At 37.7% G+C, this 18,076-nt stretch overlaps 1 long non-coding RNA gene across 1 annotated transcript in view; it reads left to right on the top strand.

Moving 5' to 3' along the window:
- The window catches only part of LOC129146857 (uncharacterized), a 195,928-nt gene that overhangs the window by 170,707 nt on the left and 7,145 nt on the right, over positions 1 to 18,076 (top strand). Inside the window, exons 3-4 of the long non-coding RNA XR_008554141.1 lie at positions 11,192 to 11,251; positions 12,523 to 12,616. This is a non-coding gene — a long non-coding RNA (uncharacterized LOC129146857). The remainder of the gene's footprint in view (positions 1 to 11,191; positions 11,252 to 12,522; positions 12,617 to 18,076) is intronic.

Genomic DNA, 18,076 nt, shown 5'->3' with positions numbered 1-18,076 from the left:
CTCTGAGTTTTGATGGTTGTCCACATGTTCTACGCTGGCAACAGACAAGCTGTATTGCCATTTGTGGGCTCTGAACTTTGTGAAGTTGCATCTGCTACTGAGATCCAAGTTTCACTTGGGTGCACATCTCCTTTAATGACATATGTGATTAATGATGGCACAAGAGTAATTGCTGATGCCTTTGACAATGAAGTGGGGAGTCCAGACAGGGAGAGAAGAAAGAGAAGGTTAGCCTTTGAAAAAATCTTATCTTTATAGTATCCGTAGTGTTGTCCCCACAAGTATATCACTGTTGCTTTTCCTTGCTAAGAGTAGCCTCTGCTTGTTTCCAGGGCTTCCAGGATCCTTTGTACATTGTCCATGTTATGCTACCTCTCTCTTCACTTGTGGCCAAGAGTACTTCATCAAGGTTAAGTCCATGTTTCCTCAGCAATGCACTGTGTATTATTTGCTGTTTGGTGCATACTGGCTCTCAGAAATGCCATGTTCCCTGTGTCAATGATAAGTTTACTTTAGAAGACATAGGGATTGCAAACTCACTTCTGAGTGTAGGAAGGCCATATAAATCTGGACTGTTATGTGTCACATACAGGGCTGGAACAAAATTCAGATTCCTGGAAAATGCCAATATCTCTTTCACTGCTAACCATTCCTATGCTTGGGCGATTCATCCAGGCGAGTCCCCAGTATACACTGAATCAACATATCCTGTCCACTAATCTTTCAAGGATTCAAACGTGGTTCTCCTGACTTTCCCAGCTTGCTTTAGCCTCTTGTCTGTACATAGGATTATATTTACTGTCCCTTAAGTTCTTCCACTCTTTGCTCCTCTGGGACCATTCTTTAATTCCCCTTGCTTCTCTTGTTTTACCTGAATCTTATACATTTTTTTAAAGGTCAACTTAACTCTTACCACTTCTAAACCAGGACAGAAATCTGCTATACTTGCTGCCAAGGAGTTTCTTGTTAGATTTTGAAAACTTCCAGGATTACAAAACCATAGAACTTCTAAGATATTGTTATCTTACTGAGTTATAGGGCAATTGGAGAGCTTCTAGGGTCAGAATAGAATAGGAAAAGCCACAGAGGGGCTCCAGAGATAAGAACAGCAAAATCCAAAGGGGACTAATCAAACACCCCCAGGACAGGGGGCAACAGGACACTCAGGGACAAGGACCACAAAGAAATAAGACTTTAAGGTAAGGGCTGGGACACAACATGTAATTCTGGGCACAGAGACAATAAGGCCGAGTGAGACCAGGAGAACTAAGCAGTCACAAAGAGCCTGGTGGGGCTTTAGAATAATTAGAGAGAGAAGGTGCATATTCCCTGAGGCAAGATGCCACTTCCTCTTCCTTGCCCCTTCCTAGTCTGGTTCCACCAGCCTGGGAGTCCCACTTTATTTCTGCTCCTTTTCTCCTCAATAAACTTTCTTTTATATCTATTTCTCTAAACAAATCTACCTCTTTTCAATTGCTTGTCTGAGTGTCAGCAAAGTTCCTGTTGTGGCTTTGTGAGACACCAACCTGTGGTCTAGTGGCCGGGGCTCAGCGTTGCCACCACAGCCTGGGATCTGTTCCTGGCTGGGAGACTAGGCCCAGGAACCAGACATTACAGAGTCATTACCACATCCTGCCATACATGGAATATACTGTTATACATGGAATACATATATTCCATGCATTCCATCCTGCCATACATGGAACATACTGTGGTGTCCCAACATTTGCCAGATGAGTGCAGAGTAAGACATGAGTTAAGTTCTAACAAATCCAGATTCTATTCCCTTTCAGTCACTTACCAAATGTATGACTTTGGGTATCTTAATTCTTTCATTTCAGTTTTACTTCTCTGAAAAGGAATGCTATCTGAATGAACTCACTCTCATGTGAAGTTGCTATCAGAAAACTCCATTTGTTATCATTTTAGAATAGTGGCATTTCATATTAACAGCCAGATTTTGTATAAAAAATGTAGTGTGTCCCCTGACCTTGGTAAACATAATAAAGTTATTACTTGATGCAATTTTTAAACAAAGAATATGATTCATAAGGAGGATTTATGAACTACACTTGAAATTTAGTCTCATTTTAAAAATCATGCCATATATTTGTCCTTTGAAAACCTGACCCTTTTCCTATTATTCCACAGCAAAACATTTTTTCCTCTAATTTTTTTCCAACAGTTTCCTACTATGACTGTCAAATCCTGAAAATACACCTAAATAAAAAATTTGAAAGAAAGCTGATATTGGAGGGATGGTGCAATGTTTGGGTGTTATATTGACAGATCAGGACACTGCATCCCCATTTTATAGAAAGGGACTCCTACCCAGGACATCTGTCACTTTGAATATTTCAGGATTTGAGCATTGTGGTTATACTTTCTGGCCTCTCTGGGTTTGTTAAGTCTCCTTGAGAAGCAAGAAGTAGAAGTCTTGGTGCAAGAATATAGCTGAGCAAAGACGTAGAAAGTCTTTGCAGTAAAGTTTTGAAAAAGTGACCCTTCCAAACAGCCAGCAGCAATTCTGCTGGGCATTTGGAGAAGTAGGTGGATCTGCTTTCAAACTTCTAAAGAAGAGGAAATTCTTTTTTCTAGGCTGGTCTGAAGGGAGATGAAGTTTCCCTGCTAGGGCTGGAGCACTGGGATCACAGCCTACCGCTGACATGATCGCTAACTGGTTATTGCTATTGCTACCTCACAGCCCCAGCACGCACCCTATTGCTGACAAACACATTGACCTTTGTTAGATTTGATTCACATAAATAGAGGCCAGGATAAAATACATTTGCATAATATAAAGTATGTATGTCTTACAGTTGGAGAAAAGTGTCATTGTAATAAAAATGCTAAGCATTTGGTCCTTCCTAACTAAATGCATGAACCTAAGGCCGGTCATATCCAAAGCACAAACCTCAGAACATAATTTGGATGTGTGTGCTGTGGAACTTTCACTCTTTTCAGGCATCTCTGAGTCCTGCATGTTGGAGAGGATGGATACAGCGTTAAGAGTTTGGAGTTAGAAGGCAAATTCTACCTTTAAACTTGTTGGTTATGATTCTTAGCATAAGTCATTTATTCTTGCAGTCTTAGTTCCTAATGCAAGAATGTGGTCATGACGGTGCATATGAAATGAATAAGGTAAATCTTATAAACAATTTTTAAATTAGGATGTGCAGATTTTAAAAATAATTAGTGTCCCAGAATCAAATCATTTTGCACTTTTCACTGGGGTTCTGTGAGAAGGAGAAGCAGACATGTAAAAGGGTTTAAAAGTGTAAGAATTTTACCAGAGGATATGCCTGTGTGAGGGAAAATAAAGAGGATGCTGAAGGAAGCTGAGGAAAACACTGTATCTTGATACAAATGTAACCCCAAGTGAGGCAGAAAGAGGTGACATGTGGGTGACTGTTGATGGGGGCTAAGAACAAAAATTTGGGAAGGAGAACAGAAACTGGAGTCAGAAGACCAGAAACCAGATGTGGAGATAAAGATTAATGACATCATAGAACTAGCTATAGAAATGAAAATTCCTCAGGCCTGGCTGGATAGACGGGATCTAGAACTTGGAGCCATCACCAAAAAGTGCTACACCAAACACCATTCAGCATGGACCAGAGATGGGGAAATGTAGATGGGGGATCTTTATAGAGAATCACAGGCCCTTTCAAGTCTACCCAGTCATACTGTAGAAGTAATTAATGTAACAACAGTTAACAATCCCACAAATAAATGAACCCACTCCTCACAGTAAGATTATATTAGAACAAGCATGTCTCTTCCAAGCACAGTTCTTTCTGCCCACTTGTGTCTAAGCAACTATCCTTTCCTTTCCCTTTTTTATATGATAAACTGCCCTTTGGGTAGAACTTAATGTCTCTCCCTCGTGAGGAAACTTGCCTTGTGACAATGAAAGGGAAGTTGCTGTTGAAACTTTTCTCAGACCCTGCTCTCTGGATGCAACACCTCTCCAAATCAGCACCAGTGCTGTAGGTTATGCAGTAGTCTAAGCTTTGTCAAAGTTAGCCACAAGTCTTCAAGCCAAAGGTGGTTCTCAGAGGATCCTTGTGTCTCCAATTATATATATATATATATATATATATATTTGTACTTCTGCCAACCTCAGTCACTGGCTTGAGGAGACAGGGCTTTGGTACAAAGAGAGTTATGAACACCAAAGACATTGGGCCACTAGGGCATCTACAGCAGGAAGTCCATTAGCATCCTCGTGGCTGCCACATGTCCTACACACTCAAGGTTGTTTTCTCAGAAAAGAGACCTGGATGGAGAATCTGGGCACTATTAGAGTCTCCAATAGCAATTCTTCATTTCCAACTTTTCTAAGGAAGAATTTTCGAGTAGGAATATTAACAACTTTGTGACAGATTATGACCTTTAGACACATTTATTATTTCATGGTTCAGTTTACTTCACCTACAATTTTCATAAAATAAATGTTTTCTAAGTCATAGTTACCAACTATGAAGGTGTAATTGTGATATTTTTAAAACCAGTGTACACAGGGAATGTAAAGTCTATTTGCTGTGAACATTTGGGTGGAGCATGAATTGATCAGGGCAATGTTATCACTTGGGAGGTGGCACACTTGTTATTCCATATGCAGACTTAAGTCTATTAGATGCTGGTGGATTCCCAGGTGTAAATGCTGACCAGGACTTTATTTATTTTTCTGCCACTTAGTATCTGAAACAGGTGTTAGTGGCTTTGGAAATGAAGCCTGCATCATCTGTGTTGCCATAGTCCACTGATTCTGAGACAGCCAGGACCTAAGGGAGATTGGCCTGGAGAAAACACAGGTGACATGCGAACTGTCAATAGATATTTGATGTACTGTCATGTGGAACAGGAGGCAGGCTCACGCTGTTTGACTCCAGCACACAGAACTAGGAATAATATCTGGGCATCACAAGGAGGCATATGTGGGCTCAAGATGAGTAAGAACTTTCTGATAATTAGAATTGTTTGAAATTGAAGAGAACTATTGCTTGAGGTAAGGCTTTTTTTATTGTATTATTAAAAAGGAGAAGTTGGAGATTTCTTTTCAGGGATGTTATAGATGAGTTCTTCTATCATACATGAGCTTGAAATAGATGATCTCCAATGCATCGCCTAGATCAATGTTAACTGAAGTTTTTAAAGTTTATATAAAATTGGAGGTGTACTATTAAGAAAGGATGCCACTTCTTATTTCTATCCCATTTCCTATAAAGCACTATCAGCATGCATCACTATTTTCCAGTGCATTGAAAATCAAAGCTCACCCACTGAATGATCAAAGAAATCCACACATATGGTTGAGATATCTTCAGAAGATATCCTCAGAATGGTCACATATAACATTACTGTTTCACTATCCCGTTAAAAGCTGCTTTATTGCTCAAGCCATTCTATGAATTTTTTCAGGAATGTTATCTCCCTACTTCTATATTCCATTCTACCAATCATTGTTAGCTGCTGGCTCACCATCTTTCTCAAGTTCTGTTGGAGAGCATCCAAAGTCTATTCAATGATGAACCCAATATTCTAGCTGTTTGTGTTCTTGAAATCCTCAACTCCAATGAACTTCACCTCTGTTCTAATTCAGGTATTTACTCTAATTCAGGTATCTAAAAGTTGATACTTTTTTTTTTTCAGTTCCCAGAATTGCAATGTTTAAGCAATTTTTGGAAATTATGTACAAAATGTGTACATGTCATACATGTATAGCCTGGTGAATTGTCCTAGCTAGACATAAGTGTATCACTAGTACATGATCAAGAACATCACCAGTACCCCAGTCTCCCTCTGGGCTTTACATCCCTAACTATAATCCTATATAATTAGCATTGACAATCCTATACTTTTAATAAATGGAATCATATAATGAATACTCTTTTGTGACTTGCTACTTTTGTAAAACACCATATTTGTAGGATGTATAAATATGATTGCATATAGTTCACTATCATTGCATTGAAATATATAATGATGGGAATATACATAAACATTTGCCCATTCTGCTGAGAGTCAGCTGGGTAATTTTCACTTGTCTATTTCAGATGGGGTTGATCTGAACATATGGGTACAAGTCTTTTGCTGAACATGCATTCTGTTGTCTATATATCTGGCAGTAGGATTGCTGGTTCATATAGTAGGTACATATTCAGCCTAAGTAGAAATTGACAGAATGATGCACCAACTCATGTTCTAACAAGTAAGAGTATGAGAATCTCTTGTCATCTTACACCCTGACTATATCTTGGTATTTCTTCTTTATTCCCCCTTCCTAGATGGTGGCCTGCAATTGTGACTTTGATTTGTATTTTTGGTATGTGCTTATTATTATTTTCTAGGCTAGTCCTACTATAGTTCTAAAATTATCTCTCCATGCTTTTAATATTTTGAAATGTAGAGGCTCTATTGTCTGAAATGTAGTTGATTTTGGGTGCTATGTTAGATGTGTGTTAATTAAGACTGGTTTATTTCTTCAGAATTTTCTATATCCTTGACAATGTCTACCTCTTATCAGCTATTGAGGGAGATGTGTTGAATTCTCATTATATTGAATTTTATATACATACATATATATATATATATAATTGGTCTAGTTTTCTTTTTAGTTGTATTAATCTTGCTCTGATTTTAATAAATTTGTATTTTTTAGGTAAATAAGTTTAGAATTGTGTTACATACATGTGGAATTGTTCAGTTTATCATTATGATAATGGGTCTCTGTTTCCAGTATATCTTGCCTTAAATTTTTGAAATGAAATTTTTGTGAACATCGAACAGTAAGTTTTAATACACTCTAACAGTGTTAATATGTTGGTGGAACATTAAGCTCTTTACATTTAATAGAATTACTGAATTTATTACTTTGATAGTGTACATTATTTTAACATAATTTTAGGTGTTACCCTAGAGGTATTAGCATGCATCTTTGACTTATCAGTATAGAATGCAAGTTACTGGTTTTATCACTTTTTGATTCAGCTAAAATTCAAGAAAAATTTTACATTTTATTCTTTCCAGCTTTAGCATTGTTTCTTTTTAAAATTGTCCCTATGGATTTTAGTTGTACATATGTTAGATACCACACATGACATTACAATTATTATTTTGTGCCATCAATATTCATTTTTCGTTTGCTATGCTCTTATCCTTTTGGTGTTTTTATTCCCTTTATGTTTCCTTGTTTTTATACAGAAATATTTTCCTTATACTGAACATTCCTTTGTATTTCTTTTGTCCCACACTGCTGATGACAAATTTACTGTCACTACTTATCTGAAAAATAAATTTACAATTGATTTTTGTGGTTACATTTTTCTAGGTAGCCATACCAGACTGACTACTGTTTTCTTTCATCACTTTGAAGATTTTTTCATTGTTTTCTATCTCTCACCATTTTTGTCAAGAATTATGGTATTTTTTTTCTCTACATTTAATTTTTTTTTGTAATTGGTTTCTAGAAATTCATCTGTAATATGGTTTTCTTCGCATTTATTTTGCTTAGGTTTCTTGGGTGTTGTTGAATCTGTGGGTTGATGCCTTTCAGTAGTTTCAGTAAATTCTCAAATGGTACAGCTTCAGAAAATGCTTTTGCTCTCTCATAGAATTTTAATTATACATGCCTTGATATTTATCTATTCTTTATCTAATATTTAAAATTTTCTTCTTGCACTTCAATTTTTATTTTTTGTACTAGCTTATGTATCAATTTGTTAATCATTTATTGTACTATGTCCAATCTGTTCTTAAGCTCAACTATCCTTAAATTCAGATAATGTGTTATTTTTAACTGAAGTGAAATTGGTTCATACTATTGTATAGGTTTTACATGCATAGATTTATATATGAATATCTGTTTATATGAAATTATCCTCATCACAAAAGTTCTTTTCCATCCATCACCATAAAATTAATTCCTTTAACCAAATTTACACACCACGGTTTTCCTTTCCTTCTGATAAGTGCTATTTTGTTCTTGTTTTCTAAGATTTTTTTTGTTGTATTTTTTCATTTTTTTGTTTCTTTACTACATGTGAGTGAAGTCATACAATATTTGTATTTCTCCACCTGACTGACTTCAACTATTATAACCTCCAATCGTTCCTTCCATGCTGCTGCAAATGGTAGGATTTCATGTTTTTTAATAGCTGAGTATTATCCCATTCTATAGTTATAAAAACCATTGTATAAAAGAATATCTGGTATAATTTTAGAATGTTACATTTTTAGTCTACTTAAAAAATGGTAAAATTTACTCACGGTTCATGTATCATATTCCCTGATTTTCTCAATATTACTGCTTATTTTATAGCCCCCATCTGTTTATTACCTACTTCAGAAGTTGGAAAACTTGTTCTGGAAAGGACCAGGCAGTAAAAACTTTAGACTTATTGGCTATATGATCTCCTTTTATTATTCACACAACCACTGAAGCAGCACAGCAGCCGTAGACAATACATTATCAAAGGAATGTAGCTGTGCTCCAAAAAAATTGTATTTACAAAAAACAGGCATTAGGGTAATACTTGGCCACATGCCATCATTTGTCAACCCCTGATCTCCTTCATCTTTGGTTTCTATTATCTTATATTTGACTCAATAGTCAAATAGTCTTGACTTTTTATATGTCTAATATTTGTTAGATATACCAGGCATTGTGAATGAAAGAAAGGTAAAGGTCTCCTATAATTATATGATTTATCAGGATCTGATTGCCTCATTTCAACCAAATTTTGAGCTGCACTGAAATGGTTTGATTTTAGTTTTAAAGCTACTCACTCTAGGTCTGGTTCCTAAAGAATTATTATACCATAATTTTTAATGTAAGTTTTGTGGATATTTGCTTCCTTGGCCTTGAAGACTGCACAGATTCATTACTCACCTTCAGGGGTTTATAGCTTATCTCTTTAGCCTCCTACCTCAAAACAGCTTCAAAATTTGGAAATGTCTTAAGAAGCAGAGATGCTTCTTACAGAGTAGTGCTTGAAGTATGCTCTTTTGTTTGGAAAATAATTTTCCCCTACGTAAAATGGTACAAGGATCATTTCATTCTGTCTTTTAAAACTGGCAAACTTTTATACTGGCAACCTTTTATACCCTCCCTCCATAGAGCCCCAACATTCAGCAAATATACCACACACCGATATCTTTAAAAGTATGATTTTTCAAATATTTACCCATGTTTGTAAAACAAACATGTATCTCTGTGTTAGATTTTTTATTCTCTGAGTTGATTCCTATCATTGGAATTTATGAGTCAACTTCTATGACTCTTACATGTAAATGAGTATTGGAAATTTTTATTTAGTAAACTCTGCTAAGTTGGCATAGCATATAAACTAATCTTTATGTAAAGCTAACATAAAAAGCTGAAGATAGCACACTGTTCAATTGTTAATTCAAGCAGTCTTATTTATCAAATAACTATACCAAGCACTGAACTAAGTTGGAAGTATCTTGATGAACAGACTTGATAGGAATCCTAACTTCATGAAGTTTAAGTTCTGACGTGATAGAGAAAATATTTTCTTCCCCCTATCTTTTGCCTATTTTAATATGTGAACCTCTTTTTTTTTTCTTACTTTGCTATTAGAGTCTTCATCTCTTTAAGTAACTCATGACTTATGTGAAGTCTTTGCAAATTATTATTTATCCACTCTGTTGAGATTGCATTTAGAAAGGTCTTCTGTATGCTAAGATTTTAAAAGCCAGTTCTTTTCTTTATTCCTGGAACTTTTAGGTTTAAGTTTTATATTTAAATACTTAGGCATAATTATGATAATTATCCAGAGTTCTCTCCCCACCCAAATGGCTAACTAGTTATCCTAAAATAATGTATTAATTGTGCTTTTTTAACTCAATAAGTTGAAATGCCCTTTTTACTGCCATACACTAAATTCTAATATTTATTAAGGCACTAATAAAACCTTTTTGTTTGTCTATTTTTTCATATTAATACCTAGAATCAATTTCTCTTTTGCCCAAGTTATTAAAAAAAATTGCAGTTGTTTAATGGTACTGTATTTTGATTCAGAATGTTTAATATAAAGATAAGAATAGGGAGATACAATATTCCAATGGCTGAATTTTTTTCAGGTGAGTTTGGGGTGATAACATTACTAAGAAAATGGAGGCATAAAAACATGAATAAGACTAAAAACTTGAGATAAGACTAGAAAAGAATGTAAAGCTTATAGAGTTAAGAATCTTTATGGCTATTTGTTAGAGAACTTGATTTTGGCTACCAGAACCAACTCTGCCACATCTTAGTGATCTAATAGCAACACTACAAAAATCTTTAATGCTTTTCACCCATGAAAAGTCCATTATAGGTTAGATAGTATTTCTAAAGGATTCTATATTGATTGTTGGGCTTGGCAATCTAACCTCTTCCATCTTCTGACTGCTATCTGACTCTGCTCCATTTTGGTGAAAAGAATATGGAGGGATATTTGAAATATTTTAGCAGTCAGATTAGAAGACACAGATTAGATCTATGTCCCTCAATGAGTTATTAGAAAATATGAAATAAAGACATAAACAAGTACATTTTTAAAATTTTAGATTCAGCAGACATAGTTACCTTGTCAAATTGTGATAAAACTTAAAAATTCCTACTCTTACTTTCTACATTTATATCATTTTGAATCAGTACAAAACAATTCATAGACTGGCGATGTTCCACAGACATCAATGGCATCCACTCACTCCACTGGCCCATTTACCATCCTCTGGAACACAATGACATCATTTCAACCTAACAGCAAGAGATTGGGGGAAAAAATTGTACTACAAAAAGGGAAATAGATTGGTGGCTATCTAGTCAATATCTGTCACAGAGTTGCAATTAATTTGAATTGCATTTATTGCATGAATTGCTTAATGCCCTTTGTTGACAAACTGTTGCCTGAATAGTATTAACTCAAGGCCTTAGCATGATAAATGTATTCACGATATGCTATTTACATAAGCTCTTGGTTATTTTTCTGATTAAAGCATTTGATATCCTATACTTTAAGTACTTTATACAGATCTAACTCTCCCACTAAACTATGTAAAATCCCTCACTCTTACATATCAACTAATAGTGCAGTATCCAGCACACAGTCTACTTTCAATAAACATTTTTTAAGAGGAATTAATTCACATATTTATAATAATGTTATTTGACTTACTTTAGAAGGATCTTTCTACTATCAAATTGGAGGAAGACTTGACAAGGAAGTTGAAAATAACAGAAGTAAGACTATCACTTAGGAAGTAATTTTTAGTAATCTCACTTAGAGATATTTCAGGGTCTCAACTGGAAAAAAAAAACAACAAAGCAGGAGATGAAGGTATGGAGTTAGGGAAAACAAGAGTTTTTAATGTTTCAGTAATTCACTGATTGGTGACATAGAATGAAGGATGAAACTCAGGTTCCTAGTTTGTAGGATTAGTTGCATTTGATAACATTGATATAAAGGAACACAGGAGGCTGTGTGGGTTTGAGTGGAAAAGTAGAATAATGTGCTCTGTTTGGATCATGCTGAGCTTGAGATACCTGCAAAATAATGTACTGTAGTTTCTGTGATCTTCATGTTGTGAAGTCTGTGTGGTTCTTTGTAAGCCAAAGGGAAGGACTATTATCATAATGACTTGTAATATATTTCCTCCACTTCAGTATGAAAAGCCTCCTCAAATTTTAAAATAACTACAGAAAAAGGAGAAATTCTAACTCTAGAATTGGGGCATACTCTGTTGTCCTTTTGAATGGTGAAGATAAGCAAGGAAAGGGTTAAGAGAAAGTATGATGTGTTAAGAATACTATAAGGTTTCAGGCTGCTTTTCAACCCTCTAGTTGTCATTAGAATTGGGTGGTGAGTTTTACTCCCCAGTTCCCTTGTTTTTGGTGACCACTCTTCAGAGTTGCCTTCCCTAAAATCACCATATCTATCTCCAACCACTCCCACTCGCCATATTTCCTACACTCCCACCCTTATTCCCGTCCTGAATGGAAAGTGATCATTCCTTCCTCTCCATTCCTACAGCTCTTTGTTAGCATATTATTTTATTTTGCAATCTAGCTATTTATGTACTTGTCTGGATCCAAGTTTTTTGATAAATCTATATTGTCTTTTTAAAATGTGAGGCCACTCTTTAACTATGTACACACTGCCATTCTATTGGAATTTCCAAAAAAAATAAAATATGTTGTACTCAATGATTGTATTCTGATTTCACCTCCATCACTCAGGTCTTTATTGTGAGAGGTCCAAAAAGAAAAGATTTTGGGTTGCATTCTGGGCACCATTCAGGTAGAGGACAGGTCTTAGAGTACTAGTGCACTTAGTGCCTCAACTCCCCTTGAAGGCACCTCTCATAAAGCAAACAATCTCTGTCGCTTACACAATTTTTTTTTTTTTCACAGCAGGAGGAACATTTTATCCAATTCCTAAGTTTTGAAAAAGACAGTTTTGTCTGAATGGTTCATCCTCAACTGCTCACTGCTTTTTATTTTTTTGTTCCCAGCTCTCAGATTGGCCTGGTCACAGAGAAAGTCACTCTGGTTATTTTCCAGCCATGAAGTCAGTTAACCAAGTTAGGCTCTTCGACCTCCTGCTGGGTAGGTCTGATATCCTACATGATGTCAGGGTTGGGAAGGTAAAATGGATTCATTTGGTGAGGGAATATTTGCGAGCCCAATTAACCACCGTCCAAAGGCCACATTTTCTAATAGCTTCATTAGAAATGAGATTATCATTTTGATAGTCAAACTTTGGATTTACACTGATATCAAAGTCAGAAGAGCCACTGTGGTGGCAGATTTCTAACTTAGTCTCTGCACTCATTCCCCTTATATACAGGCCTTGCAACATCCCCGGGACTGTGATATGAAGGATTTCATCCCCATAATTAGGTTATGGTACATGGAAGTTTACCTTAGATGAGATTACCTGTTCTAGTAGGATTGGATCACATGTGCCATTTAAAAACTAAGAATTTTCTTTGACTGATAGCAAAAAAAGGAAGCCACAGACTCAAAACCCAACAGGGATTATGTGTTCATTTCTAGATTGAAGATGCAAGGAACCATGTGTCAAGGAATGTAGGTAGCATCCAGGGATTGAGTGCAAACTCCGGTTGGCAACTAGCAAGCACCAGGGTCACTGTCCCATAACTGTAAGGCAATGAGTTATGCCAACAAAAGAAATAGCTCAGAAGGGGATTTTCTCTGAAAGCATGCACATGAATACTCAGCCTAACTGATATTTGATTTGAATCTGCTACTGTAAGCATACTCAAGATATGAGTCATGCTATGTCAAACTTCTGATGCAAAAACTATGAGCTAACAAATGAGTGTTAGGTTAAGCTGCTAATTTATATATGTATAGTCTTTAAAAATTAAGAAATACTCTACAAAAAGAAGGTTCTGGGATAATAAGAGAGACACACACACACACGTTCTCATCATTTTGCATTGTATTCTTTGTTTTCTGAATATTCTCAGATTTCTCTGTGTTTTTTTTTGCCTTTCACTTCAGAGATTTTGGGGATTTAGAAGGATTCTACAAATCATTTTCTATAAATTTTGACCTAATTTTGACCAAAATTTAGAAATGAGATATAGGAGACAGATGAATGAAGAGCAAAGTGACATTTAGAATGTTGATAAAAATAACAGCACTGAACATCTTCATTTATAGGCCTTTGTGAGAGAAGAAACAAAGTCTCTTGTTATACAGAGGTATAAAATATGGAAATTAGACATTAAGCGCACACCTTTCTTTCTAGGATGTCTCCCTACATCTGCAAGCCACATGATGGGAGGCCCCTGACTAATTTCCCTCCTAAAAGAAGTTTTTTCAAATATCTGATCTTCTCAGGCTGCCCATTTTTTTTTTTTTTAAGATTTATTGATTTATTTATACAAGCACTGGGTACAGTCAGAAGCGCGGGAGGGTGAGAGAATTCGCCAGAGCCAGAGGGGGGAACAGAACAGGAAGACTGATGAAATACACTCCTGAGGGGAGCAGTGGGTGGCAGGAGAGGTCTGAGCACCATGTGGGACCCTCACCTGGCAGCTGGGCATCGAACTGGCGCTGCAGAGGCTGAGGGCAGCTTCGCAGCCCAGCGCTCAACCGCTGAGCCACCAGGGGAGGCCCCATGGCTGCCCATTCTTAGGAGCACAGCACCACAATGCCATTGAACCTGACATCATAAGGGTGGTGATTGGCTATTAATGAACTTCACGTCATGGTGATAAGACAGGCCAGACTTTAGTAACCTTCTAATTGTCATATCAGTTTTTTCAGTTCAATAAATCATCCAACACTTTCTACCAGTTTTTCTCTTTAAAGACAGATCTAGCCTGACTTTTAAGAGCTGTCTAGTATCCAAACATTTATTTTTGGGGTCCTATCTGCTATTAATTCGTACTCTGAAATACCCCACTACTGGCTGAGATTTGGGGTATCTCCCATCTGCTAGTCAGCTATCCCTATTTATTCTACAATGTGTAAAATTGTGCTGTGCTTGTTTTTTCACTTTTTGTTTCTTAAAAACTCCATTTACTTTTTTGATTACTGAGTAATATTCCATGGTGTATATGGACCACATCTTCTTGATCCAGTCATCTATTTTTGGGCATTTGGGTTGTTTCCATAGCTTAGCTATTGTAAAAAGTGCTGCTGTAAACATAGGGGTGCAGGTGCCCTTTGGAATTACTGTTTCTGTGTCATATTACTCAGCAATCAAAAAAGATAAACACATGCAGTTTGCAGCAACATGGATGGAGCTGGAAGGGATCATGCTCAGCGAAAATAAGCCAGAAAGAAAAAGAAAAATACCGGATGGTCTCACTCATAGCAGGAATCTAGAAAACCTAAATAAGAGACCAGGAAAAAGACTAATCAATACAAAGTAAAAATCAAAATCAACAAGCAACTATAAACCAGAGACACACTACAGTTGGGGAGGGGGAGGGGAAAGGAAGGACTAGAGTCAAAATAAGGGGGGGTGCAATTGTATGGGGAATATAACCAAAATGAAAATGCATACATTGTGCAAAGATGTAAAAAAGAATTATATAAAATATTTTTTTCTAGGTGTCAGATTTTTATTGATTTTTATTAGGAAGACTTGTGGAAGGGGCGGGCAGGAGGAGGGGCGGGCAGGGAGGAGGGGCGGGGCAGGGGAGGGGGGGGCAGGGGAGGGGGCGGGGCAGGGGAGGGGCGGGGAGGAGGGGGGGGGGCAGGGAGGAGGGGGGCAGGGCGGGGCAGGGGAGGGGCGGGCAGGGAGGGGGGCGGGCCAGGAAGATCTGAAGCACAGAGCATAGCAGAGCAGCAGGCACAGAGAGAAGAGACCTTCTGCTGCACCACATGCGCTCTAGCTCCATGCCCCCTTCTGGGGGCTAACTCCCACGCTCCTTGCGGGTAGCTCCCTGGCCGGGGCTTGAACTCAGGCCGCAGCGGTGAGAGCGCTGAGGCTAACCCCTAGGCCATCCTGGAGGCCCCGCGAGAGGCTTAGTTAAATGGAGCCTTTAACCTTTATTAGGAGTCTTCAGGAGAACTACTGACAGCTGCTCCTCCAGCAAGTCAGAAGAGACTACGGCTGCCCTTCCCTTCCCTCAGTGATCATCACTGTCTCCTCCTAGGGCCCCTGGGCGCTGAGGGAAGATGGCTTTCAGCAGCACCTCCATGTCTTCATCGGTGACAAGAGGGGGCAAATTATGGGGATTTTTCAAGTCTAAAGTATTTTTCATTGATGAATCAGAAGAAAAACCTACACAGTTCAGAAAGTAATCAGGATTGTACTGATCCTGCAGGATTTACTTTGGTGATGATCGTGTGTAAAATCAATATTTAGAAGTTTCTAGAGATTTAAGTATGCAGACTTCTGATGTCCTCATAGAATAATGAATGCTCTTAGCCAGCTGAAGAGACTCAAAAAAACAAAGTAAATAATCCAGTCACAAAATGGGCAGAAGAGATAAAAAGGAACTTCTCCAAAGAGGAAATGCAAATGGCCAACAGGCATATGAAAAAATGTTCAGCATCACTTGCAATCAGGGAAATGCAAATCAAAACTACCATGAGATACCACCTTACACCAGTGAGAATGGCACATATTAAAAAAACTAGCAACAACAAATGATGGCGAGGATGTGGAGAAAAAGGAACTCTCCTGCACTGCTGGTGGGAGTGCAAACTGGTCCAACCACTATGGAGAGCTGTGTGGAGATTTCCGGACCTACTAAACATAGAGCTTCCATAGGATCCAGCAATTCCACTCCTAGGTATTTACCCAAAGGACACAGAAACATCAATTCCAAAGAGCACCTGCACCCCTATGTTTATAGCAGCACTGTTTACAATAGCTAAGCTTTGGAAACAACCCAAATGCCCAAAAATAGATGACTGGATCAAGAAGATGTGGTCCATATACACCATGGAATATCACTCAGCATTCAAAAAAGACAAACTCATGCCATTTGCAGCAACATGGATGGAGCAGGAAGGGATCATGCTCAGCGAAATAAGCCAGAAAGAAGACAAAAAACACTGGATGGTCTCACTCATAGCAGGAATTTAGAAACCAGCAAAGCACCTGTAGTCCATGACCTTAGTCTATCCTTTGCACTTGTTTTCTTCACGTTGTATAGAAGAAATGGATTAAGTAGAAGAAGCCATACATTTCTGGGCATTAAAGAATCGTTTGTGTGGTTGTTCAGAATCATCTTGGAAGGTGCAGTGATTTATCTCTCCATATCCTCCAGATATTTCTTAGCTCATAAGTGTCTTCTAGTACCACCGTCTCTTCTCCCATCAGTATACACTCTGTTTGCCTTCCTTGCTCCTAGAAGCTGCCCAAGGACATATGACAATATTCTAAGAGCTTTCCAGGCCCTCCATGGATGGCAGTGGTTTCATATCACGCTTAAACAATCTCCTGAGGTTGTGACCAGAGATTCGTCCATTGTCGCTGCTCTCACAGACGCGCCAGGGCTCGGGAGCGGCGCTGGGGTCCAGCACAGAGGACGGAGGCAGCTGCCGGGGTCCGGGAGTCTCCTGGCCAGAGCCCGCCACACGCTGCCTCGGGGCGCCCCTATATAAAATATTTAAATAAAAAAATTAAAAAACAAAAAACACCAAAAAAACAAACAAACAAAAAACTCCATTTACTATGACTGTGTTGGCATTTCAGGACAGAGGTAAGGTAAATGCATTTGTGCAGTCTACCATGATGATCCACATGCTTGACCTGTGCTTTGAGAGAGCAAAGAGACTTCAGACTATCTGTCCCCAATCATGGGGAGCTGGGACCCTCTTAGAGCTCCATCCTGCAAGGGCACACGCGTGGGAAGCATGTTCGCTCTGTCTGCCCGCAGACCATTGTTTGCTTCCTAACAAAATGACGGGCCTTCTACTAACATACCACAAATTTGTTGAGAAAGATTTCCTTGAAGAAAAAGGTATGAACTGACATAGTTATTTTAGAAAAGTGAAACTAATGGAGGAAATGTTCACTCTTTTCTGCTTATATATCCACTACATATATTTATGATTAAAACTATATATATATATGATTAAATAATTTTAAAAGATAAATTGAACATTTATTTTTCAGTAGAAGGAAGGAAGCGGGACCCTTAATACGGAGCTACACTTAGGTGACTCAATTGCCGATTTATGGATAGTAATGATGTTGATAATGACGAGAGATGAAGACTGCTGTTGCCTTCAGTGTTACTTTGGATATCAATAACATCTGGGCTTTGCTGTTTATTGCCTGGACACCCCCCTCTTCTCTCACTTCCAACTAGGCTTTGCTCAAGCTTCTTTGTTAAATACCAATGAAATTCATAGATCTTTGCAACTTTAACTGTAAGAAATTTCAGTGCAAAAGGCTGGCTTATATAACTTTGAATGCAGACCTTGACAACTAGACAGGATTTATCTCATGCATATGTATTAATTTTAAGTGCTTTTCTGTAACAGTCATTTGACATTTAATATACCATAATTGTATTATTAAATTTAAATGCATATTTGCAATTCTAAAAGCACTACTGAACTTTATGG

The sequence above is a fragment of the Talpa occidentalis genome, unplaced genomic scaffold, assembly GCF_014898055.3.
Source record: "Talpa occidentalis isolate TD23 unplaced genomic scaffold, MPIMG_talOcc4v2.1 talOcc4.5, whole genome shotgun sequence".
NCBI lineage: Eukaryota > Metazoa > Chordata > Mammalia > Eulipotyphla > Talpidae > Talpa > Talpa occidentalis.
The sequence above is the reverse complement of the archived record's forward strand: the minus strand, read 5'-3'. Positions and strand labels throughout refer to the sequence as shown.